Raw genomic sequence first — 14,404 nt, 5'->3', positions numbered from 1 at the left:
GCAGTATTGTCATCATGACAAGAACTCAGACAGATGAAATTTGGAAACCCCTGTGACTTACTAGTGCACAGACAGAAAATGGTATTTCAGAGGGAAAAAGCCTGAATTACAGAAAATGATAAATGAAATGGTCTAACATGCATTTCCCTTACAAAGAACTAATACTTCTTTGGTTGATAATAACATCTGTCAGTAATTATGAAAAGAGCTGACAGATGCATAGTACTTACTATTAGCCAGGGCTGTTCTAAAATTGACACAGATTCATTAATCCCCATAGCAACTCTACGAGGTGGGTACTATTATTATCCCCATTTTATTGATGAGGAACTTGATAAACACAGAGGCTAAGTGACTTTTACAAGGTAGACAGCGAGAAACCAGCACAGGTGTTCCAGCCTGAGTCTACGCTCTTGGCCACTTCTACTTTTTTTTTTTTTTTTTTTTTTGGTGGCAGGGGAGATAATAAGGTAATTCTGGTGGGGGGTGGGGAGGTAATTAGGGTTATTTGTCTATTTTAGAGGAGGTGTTGGGGGCTGAACCCAGGACTTTATGCGTGCTAAGCATGCGCCCCATCACTTGAGCTGTACCATCCCCTCTCAAGTCTATGCTCTTAGCTGCTAATCCACACTGCCCCACATGGTACTCTGAGGGAACTACAGTTCATTCATTCACTCACTCGTTAAACTCAGCCTTCCCGGTGCCTGGGATTCAACAGTGAACAAGACAACATGTTTCTTGCCCTAAATGAGCTTTTCGCCTCCTGACATTATCTTCATTTAACCCAGGAAGAAACAAGGTCAAGAAGATTAGCCTTTTCCTGTTAACACTGGAGGATACATGAGGTGCTTTATTTCATTTCTGCCATTTGACTACACCATGGGGAGGGAAAGCTGCCTTGCAGATCCCGGAGCTCACAAGCCTGTTAATCCTGAATTTTTTTTAACACTGTCCCTTACTTGATACTTGATCTGAGAAAGGATGAAGTAAACCTAAATAGATTCTAAGAGAGCGTGTGGTTTATACAGGGTAAATAACCAGCCACTGTTTACTATCCTAACAGGAATCTGTAGGCATATTTCTTTTCTTTCTCTTTTTTCCTTTTTATGGGCAGCTTTTAAAAACCAAACCAAACCAACCAAACCAAATCACTTATAATTCAACAGCAGGTTCTAAATCACACCCAAGACAGCAGCTAAACTCGGTTTAGGCTTACAGTGTGGCTCCTGGTGGTTGGATTGATGAATGTATCTCTATCCTGAATATAAAAGTTATTCACGCAGCTCTTCTCAAATAGGGCAATGAAAAACTCTTGTTCCGGTTGTTGATACTTTCATCAACTTGGAGGACTTTCATAAAACAGCTGAAGTTATCAAAGGCTGAGGACCGGGTTTTCAGATGATTTGGATTCAGAGGCAATTTTATGTGCAGTATCTCAGCTTATGTACAGAGCACCTCCCACAGGGTGTGTACTTTTGCAAATACAAGCTTGTCATCCAAAACCTATATTGGGAGAATGAAAACACAAACCAGGAAACTATTTTCACATTTTAAGTACACAGATTTTTCTTACATTGCTGGTAGTTAAAGCACTTGTGCAAACACACACAGATATGACACTGGTAAAAGTGAAGATATAATAAAAATAGATTTGCAAACCATCATACAGTTTTTGCCTTAAAGATTAATTTCTTTGTTGAAATTACTGAAAAGTTATTTAAAATCCTTACAGTTCATTCATAAAATAACCAATGTTTTAGATTAAGAAAAGCAAACTTGTTAATTTTTAGTCCAAATTAGTAACTAAAAATAGAAACACCAAAATATTCTTTGCAGTGGTATTGTAATGTCAATTTTTTAAATTTCTGAAACCTAGGACTATTTACATATCTGTTCAATATAGTGTTAAACATCCATTAAAAGGGATTTTAAAAAATTATGTTTATTGATATGGAATATATAATAAAAGGAAAAAGCAAAAAAATGTGAAATAATAATTTTCCTTTTTGGAAGGGAAAAATATCTTCATTTGAACAAAAAAATGTTTAGAAGGATTTTAAGATTCTTTATGTATAATTAAGGTACAGATGATTTTTAATTCCACTGTTCTTTCATTTTCAATTTTGGGGGTAAATTGTTATAATAAAAAATCTTTTAAAAGGTTCTTGCATAAATACATTAATAGATATATTTATGACTAAATTCTCTGGCTATTAAAAAAGATCTCCTAGCTTTGGATCTGAAACATACATTCCATAATGCAGATTCTGACTGACTCGCCTCCCAGCCCACAGCGAAGGAATGCCTAGGGTGACATATTTCAAATACCATTCCAGGTAACATGCAGGCTCCCAGCCAATGGCTGCAAAGGGACTGACACTGATTTGGTTGCTCCCAGCTGCAGACCATCACAGATGAGTTTAGATTCATAGGCTCATGTTTTCTCTGTCAAAATAAATCAGAAAATGTTAGGCTTTTACTTTCACCAAGGGAACAAGAAGTTGTTTGATTTTCTTTTATGCAAAAAAATAACAACAAACCAATTTGAACCTGATGAAAAGACATTTGCTCAAAACAGCACAGTAGCAATGAAGGTGCTCTGGCTGGCAGGGACTTGTTGGATTACTGTGAGTGCTGGACTCCCACATGGAATTCCCTTGGCACTCCAGAAGGCCTGTGGTTGTCCCCATGGGTTTGTGGCTATATGTGGTGCACAAAAGTCTCTGGCTTTGCCACAATTTCAAAGCCTTTTTTGGCTTATGAAAGGTTTTGCACTCAAATGGAGTTTTCTTGAGTCCACTCACTGTAGTCCAGATCTGACATTCTAGACTCTTAAAATCTTGCAGACATTCAAATGGTTCAGGTTTGGATGTGTATTCACCTCTGCAGGCCTGGACCAAATTCGATAAAGCCACCCGGACAAGTTCAGCAAAATGCAGACATTTTTCTCTCTGCAAGACTGAAATGTCTGTGAAGCTATAAAAACTTCTGCATCTACAAAAATAGGGAACCAACTCATCAATAACATATCTATCCATAATGCATGGACATTTAAAAAAATACTGTATTTACTCCTATTAAATTCTATCTGGCTTTTGCCAAATTGTGTCCTAAACTGTAAGGAAAGTATATAAATGTAGAGAATTTTTGACCTTTTAAGAGAAAAAGGAACCCTCCTACTCGGTTGGTGGGAATGTAAATGGTGCAGCCACTATGGAGGACAGTATAGAGTTTCTTTAAAAAACTGAAAATATACTTCCGTGTGATCCATCAATCCCATTCAAGGGTATATGTCTGTAGAAAAATATAATTCAAAAAGACACATGCACCCCAATGTTCACAGCAGCACTATTTACAATAGCCAAGACACTGAAACTACCCAAATGTTCACTGACAGATGACAGGATAAAGAAGGTGTGGTATATTACATATATATGTATATTTACACTATATACACACACATATATACACATGAACACACACACACAATGGAATACTGCTCAGCCATAAAAAATAAAATAATGCCATTTGCAATAACATGGATGGATCTACAGGGTATTATGCTAAGTGAAATAAGTCAGAGAAAGAAAAAAATATTCTATGTATTAACTTATATGTATATCTAAAAAATAAAACAAATTAATGACAATAATAAAACAGAAATAGACTCACAGGTACACAGAACAGACTGTTGGTTACCAATGGGGAGAAGGAGGAGAGGGGAGGCAGGAAGGGGGTAGAGGATTGAGAGGTAAAAAGTACTATGTATAAAATGGATAGGTTACAGGGCTGTATCATACAGCACAGGGAAATATAGCCATTATTTTATGGTGATTTTAAATGGAATATAATCTATAAAATGTTGAGCCTCTGTGTTGTACACCTGAAACTAATATGATGTAAATCAACTACTCAATTACAAAATTTTAATCAAAGTTTCTTTTCATATTATTTGCAATAATTTAGAAGCCAGCACTGTCAACAGAAACATAGTGCAAGTCACAATTTTCCAGTAATCCCATTTAGAAAATAAAAAGGAACAAGTGAAATTAATTCCAGTAATAATTATATTTATCCCAAAATATCCAATATACTATCATTTCAAAAGTGTGATTAACACTTTTAAAACTTATTAACAAATATTTTACATTATTTTTGCTGTACGAAGTCTTGAAAATCTATTACGTATTTTCCACTTATAGAACATCTCAATTCACAATAGCCACATGTGGCTGGTGGCTACCATACTAGACAGAGCAGATTACACCATTCCCACTTCTGATAAATTACCTGCTCTTACTTATTTAAAAAACTTGCAGGAAAGGCTTTAGATATTCCCTATATCAAACAAAGCAACCTTGACGGGTGGGGAGTATCTTCATTATAAATTGAAAAATAAAGGTAAGAGAGCCATGGTTACATGTATGTTAATGTAACAATACCTTCTTAATTCATTCAGGACTTTACAATCTTTCTTCATATGCCAAGGGTTCACTGTCACTGTGCAATGTTTTTCACTATTATCATCTTTGGAATTGAGAGGCTTCCGATGACCCTGCTTTGTGCATCTGTACATAAAAGAAAATAACAAAACAGAGAAAAAGGACTTATTAAAGATAATTTAGGGGGGAGGGTATAGCTCAAGTGAAAGATCATATTCTTAGCATGCACAAGGGCCTGGGTTCAATCCCCAGTACTTCTTCTAAAAATAAAATAACTAAATAAAAACTTAATTACCACCCCCTGCAAAAAATTAATTAATTACTTTAATGAAGAGTTAAAAAAAGATAATTTAGTGCAGGCTTATCAGGCTACAAGAGCTACAATGAATGCCCCTCCCCCCATTAATTTAGAAGAAGTCTCACAGTATTTCCCAACATAAAGGCTAAAATATAATTCAGAACACTTTCTGATGGTCAGCATGATTTTAACAAAAAAGTAGATAATTACCTCCCTGGTGTCAAAGCTCTGTCAGAGATGGGCACAGAAAATTTAGTAAAAATGATTTTGCAACTACCTTTGAAAGAAATGCTGAGAAATGATCTTTTCTGTTGGAAATTAGCCTGCTTTTACATTCTGCAGTAGGCATACGTGTTTACAAACCAGGCAGGAACTGGATCATATTTTACACATACTTTAGAAACTGATTTGAATTTTGCTCTCTACCTGCAAGGCTATTTCTTAGGTAATAACATAAGCTGGCCACTATACTAAATTTTGTTTCCCTGTTTGCTTAATCCTCACAACAACTCTGTAAGCTGCTATTATTACCCCCATATAACAGATATAGAGCTTGAGACAGAAAATAATTTGGGTAACTTGGTAAATGGTGGAGCTGGGTAAGACTGCAGCCAGTCTGACACTCAAGTCCATTCTTCTCACCGATGTCTGATACTGCTGCCTACATTCAGCAATGACCGCTGATTTCATATTTAAGTGTGTCATTTCTAAAAGTGCAAAGCTATATTAGTACTGCTGTGTAAATTATTCTTTTGAGATGTGATTGCCAAAAAAACAAAAACAAATAAAATCAGGGTGCCACTGAGGGGAGGGCGAACTGCATATGGACGGACACAAGGGGACTTTTTGAGGACACAGTTGCACAACTCTAGAAATAGCTAAAATGGCTGACTTGTACAATTATAATGTGTGAATTTTATGGCCTGTAAATTACACCTTAATACAGCTATTAAATTAAGAAACTGGGATACCAAATTAAGACTAAAACACATATATATATCACACAAAGAACAACAGGCAAATATCATTATTTACTGCACCATTTTCCTTCATGCAGCTTCCTTTCCTCACCCGTTCCTGAAAGGATGATTCATTTTTAAAATAGCCTTTTAATTTATTCAGCAAATAATTTTTGACTGCCTACTATGTACCCAGGACTAGTCTAGGCACTTGGAATAGATCAATAAACAAAACAAAAGTCCTGTCCTCACGGAGCTTGGTTGGAGTCTAGCTGGGGTGGGGGGTGGAGATGACAATTCACACAACAGAGCAGCAGAGGAGGTGGCATGTTAGGAAAGAGGAACCATGGAAAAAATAAAAAGGGCAAGGTAAAGACAGTTGAGGGTATGGGATGAGGGTGATGTTGTATTAAATACCAGAGCAGGCCACACTGAGGACTGAGGTTAGAACTAGGACTAGGAGGTGAGAAGTCCCAGGTGGACGGAATAACCATCACCAAGGCCAGCGTGCACCTCGCATGTTCCAGAATGGGGGCACGGCTGGAGCTGCGGAGAAGGGTCAGTGCAGATCCTGTATGGCCTTGGAGGACATTGTAAGGACTGTGGCTTTTACCCGGAGTGAAATGGGGAGGCACTGCAGAAGGACGACACAATCTAACTTAGGTTTTCAAGGCTCACTTGACTGCCGGGTGAGAATAGTGCAAACGGGTCAGAGATGAAAGGATGGGAAGCTACTGAGAAGGGCTGTGCAGGAGGAGAGGACAGTGGCTCAGGGCAGGGAAGCAGCAGTGGAGGCAGGAGCCATGGTGAGAAGTGGCTGGGTTCTGGATATGTTTTAAAGGCAGTGTTAAACCAGATCTATTGACAGAATTCATGTGGTATGTCAGTGAAAGTCAGAATAACTCCAAGATTTTTGACCCAAGCAGCTGGAAGGATTAAGTTTCCACTAACTGAATGGGGGAGGCTGCAGAAAGAACCAGTTTGGGGGGTAGGAGGACCAAGAGCTCAGTTTTTACACATGTTGGTTTTAAGATATCAGAGTTCCAAGTGAAGATGTCAAATCAGCAGAAGATTGTAAGAGTCCAGAGTTGGAGAGAAAAAGTCTAGCGGGAGACAGAAATGTGGGAATCATGGGTCACACAGGTGGTACAGGAAGACATGAAACCCAGGTACTCAAACATTAAGATAACCTGGCATTAACCATAGAAGTTATCCTTGAGGGCCTGCCTACTAGGTGTGGATATCAGTCCTATTTCCCGACCACTCGAGTTTTAAAAAGGAACTTACAAATGAATTCGTGCAAGACACTGCCTCCAGTGGGTGGGTCCAGAGCTGGAGTCGGAGAATGGGATGGTGCACGCTACTCCCTACGGCAGAATGTGTGTGTGTGTGTGTGTGTGTGTGTGTACGCATGTGTGTGTGAGCAGGGGGATGAGTTACACCTGTCTTAAGAAAAAGAGCTAGAAATTCTAGAAGCCGAAAGATGAAAGAACATCCAGATCTGGTAGAGGGAACAGGGGAAACACTGTGTACTGTAAGACATATCCCCATAATGCCATTTCCCACCATCCTTTCATCAGGAACACAGTTGGAAAGTGGGGAATTATGTAGATACGTGTGATGTACACAAACTTTCTGACTATGTAACACTGAATATCTACATATGTAGCAAGTTAATGATATTTATATCTGCTTCAAGTTTAATAACAAGTTCACAACAGAGGGAAAATAAAATATTGAGGACTGGTAGAAGTATCGTAGAAGGCCTTTCAATGCTCAGAATGGAAGCAAAAGCGGCTTCACCCCACAAAGAATGTCATTAAGAGTCAAGAATGTTTATATTTGCTTAAGAAATTGAGAGTTACAACTTCCTGCTTTAAAGAATTAACTTTAAGACAGATACCATACTATAAGCAACATCTATACTGGTGCTTTCTTAAAGCTATTTTTAGTTCCTGCTTGTTCTGATGTACTCCAGAAACTCTGCAAAGAAAACCTTCTATTCAAAGGCTTAAAGGAATAAAAAAAGAAATAACACTGCATTCTTTTAAGTGTTCTCTGTACTGAAAGTCATTTGCAAATGCAGCACCCTGCCACATATCTACATTTTTAACAATAAAGACTTTTGTGCAATTTTTCAATTGCTATGTGACTTTGTGTCAGTCTCTCACTCAGAAGCAGAATGGAGTACCAGAAAATGACACATCATGTCTAAAACTACAGATGTGGAATATGAACGTACACCAGGAAACAGCTAAGTGGGAGGGTAAGGTTTACCTTTTAAGTTACCGTAAGTGCAGTTACACCTTCTCCCTGCTTCCCCTGTGAAGTGAAGAACTAGTCTTTTCCAGAAAAGCTCTCATTCTGAGTACTGTCTTCTTTAAAATATTTGGAGATTCTTTTTTAAGGTTCTTTCACTTTTAAGTCTTTCCCCAACTCTACATCCCATAACAAGTGTTAAAATTATCCAATAGCCTATTGTTACAGAACATACTCTACAAAAGCTGAGGTTTCCCAGGGCTTGGATCCCAGAACTCTGCTACCAGATAATCCTAAAGCCTTCCTTCCATAACTGACTCTTCTGCCAATTCCCAGCTGCGGGCAAATTCGGCTTCTCAGCCCAGGTAACTTTCTAACTCTGCCTACGAACACTCTACTGCCAGTAAAGGAACTCTAAGGAAGCCAACAAAGCCCCTAGTGAGGGTTGCCTCCTTCAAACAATCAAGATGCCATCACCAAGCAAATATTTAAACCTACTGCAAAACTTCTGAAGACATCTTACAAACAATATAGTTTGTATAGATGCATACTATTTGCTCTGGAATAGTGATTTCCAATGGAGGGAACAAAGGACCACATGACCCAAGCAATTATTTAAAACTGCACATAACCATCCCTCTTCACGTGAGGATTCAGGCAAGCCCGTCTTATAGGTCTAGGTGTAACAGAATGACAGCACCTCTAGCAGTAGGGTGAAAAGCAGCGAGGTAGACTTTTAGTGAAAGGGAGTGATGTAATAGGACCCCATCCGCCCACTTACCTCCCACCACAGGACAATCATCTCAGATCGAGAACAAACACTTTGGGAAACAGAGGTTGTTTATGTTTTTATGGTTTTCTGGTGGAAATAATGCCCTGAGTCATGTGAAGTTGTGGCTGCAAAATTGAACAGGAGACCAGACATTTTCACATTCAGGACACAAATACTCAGCCCCCGGGTGGTCACCATATCTGCTCTCCCCTTTGCCTGTTCACCCCAAAAGCTGCAGGACTCTCCTGCTTGCAGTGACACCCACCACTTCTCACAAATTCCTGCCAAGTTCACGTCAGCAGCTGGTGGTGTCAAAGTCACCATTTGTACTGCTCTGAAGTCCCTCCATTACTTTATATCCCTTCTATTTTCTCTGTTGTCTTCCTAGCTACACTTGCATTCAGAAGCTGGTTACCGCACTAACATTGCCTCTGTAATCAGTCCAGGATATAGGAAGCAGAGATTCAACTGTAACCAGTCCCAGAATACTTGTCATGCCACTCTAGTGTCCCAACAAAATACTCTGGCATCCCTCATCTCACCCAAAGAACCACCGCATTACTTAGAGGTTGTAAAAGTAGAGGGCTTTCTCTACTGGGAAACACTGTGGCTTGTGGTAGAGTTGTGATTTCAGTTTTTGCAACTAGTTACAGGCAAAAAGACATGGTCCACAAATTTTCTTCAAGCGTTTGGAATTTAAACTTTTATTAGATACAGAGCCGGTGGACTAACCGTAATCTATGAACATATGGTCATATTATCAAATAATGTTCATGTCTGCCTTACAGACATGTAAGAACTTGAATTACACCTGCAGCCTGTAGGCCTTTAGAATTGGATGTGAAGCATCCTGTGAGATAAAAAACCTCCTATCCAGTCACAGAACACCTTACAGACAACATCACATTAATGCCACTGAATACATTAGTATAGTCATGTATGGTTAAGTTACATCTCCAATTTCTCAGAGCTGGAAAGGAGATGTCTAGAAAAGCTGGAAAAGCCCAATTACCAAAACAGCTCAAAAGTTAAAGCAGACTCCTGCACATCCCAGAGCGTAGGGCGGAGGGGGCATTGCCCACCACCCTGTCCTCCCCCAGGACGTGGCATGTGGGGAAGCAGGCAGGAGTGGGTGGCTGGGACTCAGAGGTGGAGAGGTGATGAAAGCAGGAGTGGAACTGCTCTGGTCCTAGAACAACAGAGCTGTAAAAAGCTCGGCTTCAGTTCAACCCGCTTCCTCTCCCACTTCCCCTCCCACCTACGTGACAAACAGAGCACAGTCAGGCACTTTCTGCCCATGACGGTGACTACTAGCAGGAAAGGGACCAGGATAAAAGCATGTCCTACAAAAGATCAGTCTGATTTTAAAGACTGTGTTATAATCAATGAACAGCAGTGTCAGAGTGGGACACTTGTGAGGTGCTCAAATAGGGAGGAAGAGGCTGAGGATCCATTTCCAGCACTTCCATGTCTTTTATCACTCCTATTTCTGACCTTTCCTTTGCCACGTTTTGTAGCACTGCCATCACTGGCAGGTAAAGGGGCAGCAATGAGACTTGGCCGTTTGGCTGATGGGGCTACATTTCCCAGCACTGGAATGAAAAGGCACTGGAAGAGGAGCAGCTGGAAGATGTGAACCGCGGTCCTGGCCTGTGCCAAACACTAACCAGGTGACCCTGGGTTAGGCTGTTAGTCTCTCTGGGCTTCCGGCTGTTTACTTATAAAAGAAGGTTTTGTCATTGCACAAATATATCCAATATGAAATGTAACGTGAAAGTCAAACATAATGACAACTCACCTGCTTGCCTCAGGGAACTGTACAAGCACTGAACACTATGTGAATGTAAACACAGAGTTAAGAAAACTGTTGAGGTAAAGCGCTAAACTGAACATGGAGATAAAGTTTTATGGATTTTCTTGGCTTTCTTTTTTAATTGCAACACTGAATTAATAGTTATTAGCTATACTCCACACCACCACCCCTGCGAATAAAGTAGGTTAGCACTGCCTGGATGCCTGCTATTGCCCGATGCTAAGCAGGGTGAGGGTATAAAGGAGGCTGAACAAGGGAGTCTTCTCCAGTTACCAGCTAAGTGAGGAGACACATTGGAAACCACCCGGGAATGGTACCAAGTCAGTACTCAAAGCCTAGATTACAGGCTACCGATCATGAACAGTGCAGGAATACAAAGAGGAGCTAGAAGTATTTGGAGTAAATAGGGAAGACTCTAATGAAGGGGATGGGGCTCCAACTAGTTCTCAGGGCAATTCTAAGCTGTTTTAACTGAGGACTGGATAGGAAAAGGCTGGTGACTCCTGGTTTTTAATAAGGCACAGGTTACCCTAGGAGGCTAAGTCACATAATGATTGGAACAAATAAGGTAAGTCCAAAATGATGGAGGGTCGAGACTACCTGGCTGAGATCTGGTTGTGGTAAGTCTTTGACTTGACTCTAGATGTTGGAGTGTCAAAACTGTAGGTTGACTGAAAGGGGGGGAGAGAATATCCAAGAATTCAGCAGAAGGAAAAATTCATGTATCAGGGATGAAAGCTCTTCATCAGAGTATCAGCAATCAGAATAGACACTTGAAACCAAAATCATACAGTTCCAGAAGCCGACAATATGTGGAGGGTGGTGGGAGAAATATAAATCAAAGATCATTCCAAGCCTTTGGGTATTCAAGACCAGAAGAATGATTATCCCACTGAATAAGTGGAGACGCTGCAAGAAAAAAGATTATGAAATCAGCTTTAGACATGTTGAATCTGACATATGAGCTAAGAGTAGGTGTTCTCTAAGAAGCTCAAAATTCAAAACTGAAGCACAGATCTAGAGTACAGGCTTAAGATGCAGATGGACAAGACATGATAAATCTCCTAAAAGAAAACATACGCAAAACATTATCTGACATAAATCTTAGCAACGTTCTCCTAGGGCAATCTACCCAGGCAATGGAAATAAGAGAAAAAAAACAAAAGGGACGTAATTAAACTCATAAATTTCTTCACAGCATAGGCAACCATAAGTAAAACAAAAGGAAACAACAACCTACGAATGGGAGAAAATATTTGCAAATGATACGACTAACAAAAAGCCTTAATTTTCAGAATATATAAACAGCTCATACAACTTAATAACAAAAAAAACAAACAACTCAATCCAAAAATAGGCAGAAGACCTAAACAAGCATTTCTCCAATGAAGACACAAATGGCCAATAGGCACATGAAAAAATGCTCGATATCACTAACAAACAGAGAGATTCAAATCAAAACTACAATGAGAGTATCAGCTCACACCAGTCAGAATGGCCATCGCTCAGAAGTTCATGAATGATAAATGCTAGAGAGGCTGTAGAGGGAAGGGTACCCTCTTACACTGCTGGTGGGAATCCAGTTTGGTGTAGTCATTATGGAAAGCATGGAAATCCCTCAAAAAACTAAAAGTATACTTACCCTATGACCCAGCAATCCCACATCTGGGTATATAACTGGAAAGAACTCCAATGTGAAAAGATACCTGCACCCCAGTATTCATAGCATCACTGTATACAATAGCCGAGACATGGAGGCAAGCTAAATGTAGCAACAGATGACTGGATAAAGAAGTTGTGGCATATTTATAGACTGGAATATTACTCTACCATGAATAGGACAAAATAAAACCATTTGCAGCAACATGGATGGAGCTAGAGATCGTCATTCTAAGTGAAAGCAGCCAGAAACAGAAAAATACCAAATGATATCACTCATATGTGCAATCTAAAAAAAGAGAGAAAAAGACACTGTGAACTCATCTACAAAACAGAAACAGACTTGCAGACTTAGTAAACAATCTTAAGGTTACCAGGGAAAGGGGATGGCAAGGGATATATTTGGGAGTTTGAGATTTACAAATGTTAGCCACTATATATAAAAATAGATTTTAAATAAAGTTTCTTCTGTATAGCACAGAAACCTATGTTCATTATCCAGCAATAACCTATAATGAAAAAGCCTATACAGCCACCAACTGAGGAAGCAAGAGAAGAAAGGAGAGTTAGTTATGCTGGGCTAGAGCCCACTTCTAAAATCCTTGTCAGCCACTGAGGCTGCCCCGAGTACACTGAGCACTCCTCCCAGGGACAGGCTGACATGACATGCGTCCTGCAAACCTGGGGCAGCAGAGGCCGTCCCCAGGTCTGGCCCTGGGGGAGATGGGAGCAAGTCCACCTGATCCCCTTGGGGCAGCACCCCTCCCCGCAGCCCCCGCCACCTGACTGCACCGCTCCTGCCTCTCAGGAACCCACTGACTTGAAAACAAGTGATCCACGAACCTGGGGCAGCGGCAGGGAGATGGGCAGCGACCTGGCAAGCTGGTCGACTTGCCCCCATCTCCCCCACGGCCTGTCCAGGGCTCGGCCTCTGCTACTCCAGGCACGGTCCGCAGGTCAGCCTGCTTCTGGTAGGAGGGCACGGTGTGGTCGAAGGCAGTGGCGAGTTATGGGGTCTGCCCATGGGAGCCCGTGGATTTGCTTCAAACTCCCCAGCGCATGGCCTGAGCTTGGCCTCTGCTGCCCCAGTTTCGTGGAACTCAGGTTACAGGTCAGCCTGCTCCTGGAAGGCAGGGTGCTGTGCTGTCAGGGAATGGCGGCGGCTGCGATGGCGGGACTGGGGCTGCCCTGTGAAAGCGCGGGGTTTGCGACCATTTCCCGCTGTTGCTGCAGCCATCCCAGCACACTGATCGCACTGCGCCCACCTCCCAGGGGCAGCCTGACCTGTAACCTGAGTCACAAGAACCTGGGGATTTAGAGGCCGCCCCCAAGGTCAGGCCGCGGGGAAGATGGGAGCAAATCCAGGGGCTCTCATGGGGCAGCCCCCATTCCATCCGAGGCCCGCGACCGCACCGCACCCGCCTCCCGGGAGCAGGCCATGGTCTGAGGGCCAGTCAGAGATGCTCCGGAGCCGTCCGGTGCCCTCCCACCTCCCGGGGCTGTACCTGCTCTCCTAAACCCGGGTATAAGCGGCGGCAAAAACGCGGGGTTCAGGAACTACTAATAGCGGGGTTACCACTAACCACAGCGGCGGCTGGGACCCGCCTCAGGGTCCTAACGGGACGCGCGGCCGTGACCTCACCTCCGCACCCCTCCCTGTGCGCCTCCTCAGTCGCACAGCCCAGGCGTCACCCGCCGGCTTCGAGCAGCACGCCCCCACCAGCGCCCCCTTAACTGCCCGGCAGCGGCAGCCGAACCAAGGGCAAGCGGCGGCCCAGACCCCAGGCCGTGTTCCTCTTCCAGGAGCTGGTCCAGGAGCAACCGGCTGCCGCCAGCTTCCACGCGTTCTGGGCGGGTTCCGGCGTCCGCGCATCTGTCCGTCAGCGCGTGCGCGCCCCTCCTCCTCCCTCCCTGCAGCGCAAACTGCTCGGGTGGGTCTCCTGCTTTACCAGACCTGGCCACTGGGGCCGGGAGGAGCCAGGTGGGGCCCCTCCTGCTCGTCCCGCCGGGTCTCCATCCCCAGAGCCTTCACCCCGCCACCGACTGGGTCCTGGCACTGAACTAGAACCACGACTGCCCTGGGCCAGGCCACACCCCGCCAGCCCCACTTCCCCTGCTCACCTTCCCCTCCCTGTTACTACCCTCCCACCCCTGGCCAGGCCCAGTCTCCCACCAGACCTTGAAGACAGGGCTTCTTCTCCT

At 42.6% G+C, this 14,404-nt stretch overlaps 2 protein-coding genes and 1 long non-coding RNA gene across 3 annotated transcripts in view; 1 reads left to right on the top strand and 2 right to left on the bottom strand.

Moving 5' to 3' along the window:
- LOC116661728 (anoctamin-6-like) overlaps positions 1-14,404 on the top strand; it is a 408,020-nt gene that overhangs the window by 290,379 nt on the left and 103,237 nt on the right. The window lies entirely within an intron of this gene.
- The window catches only part of LOC116661736 (GDP-fucose protein O-fucosyltransferase 2-like), a 97,651-nt gene that overhangs the window by 58,018 nt on the left and 25,229 nt on the right, over positions 1-14,404 (bottom strand). The gene's annotated exons all lie outside the window — the stretch shown is intronic.
- LOC116661754 lies at positions 4,147-14,086 on the bottom strand. The gene is made up of 3 exons (XR_004317682.1): positions 13,845-14,086; positions 5,776-5,817; positions 4,147-4,568 (listed from the first exon to the last, which is right to left on the bottom strand). It is a non-coding gene; the product is annotated as an uncharacterized LOC116661754 (long non-coding RNA).

Source organism: Camelus ferus, chromosome 36 (genome assembly GCF_009834535.1).
Source record: "Camelus ferus isolate YT-003-E chromosome 36, BCGSAC_Cfer_1.0, whole genome shotgun sequence".
Lineage (NCBI taxonomy): Eukaryota > Metazoa > Chordata > Mammalia > Artiodactyla > Camelidae > Camelus > Camelus ferus.
The sequence above is the reverse complement of the archived record's forward strand: the minus strand, read 5'-3'. Positions and strand labels throughout refer to the sequence as shown.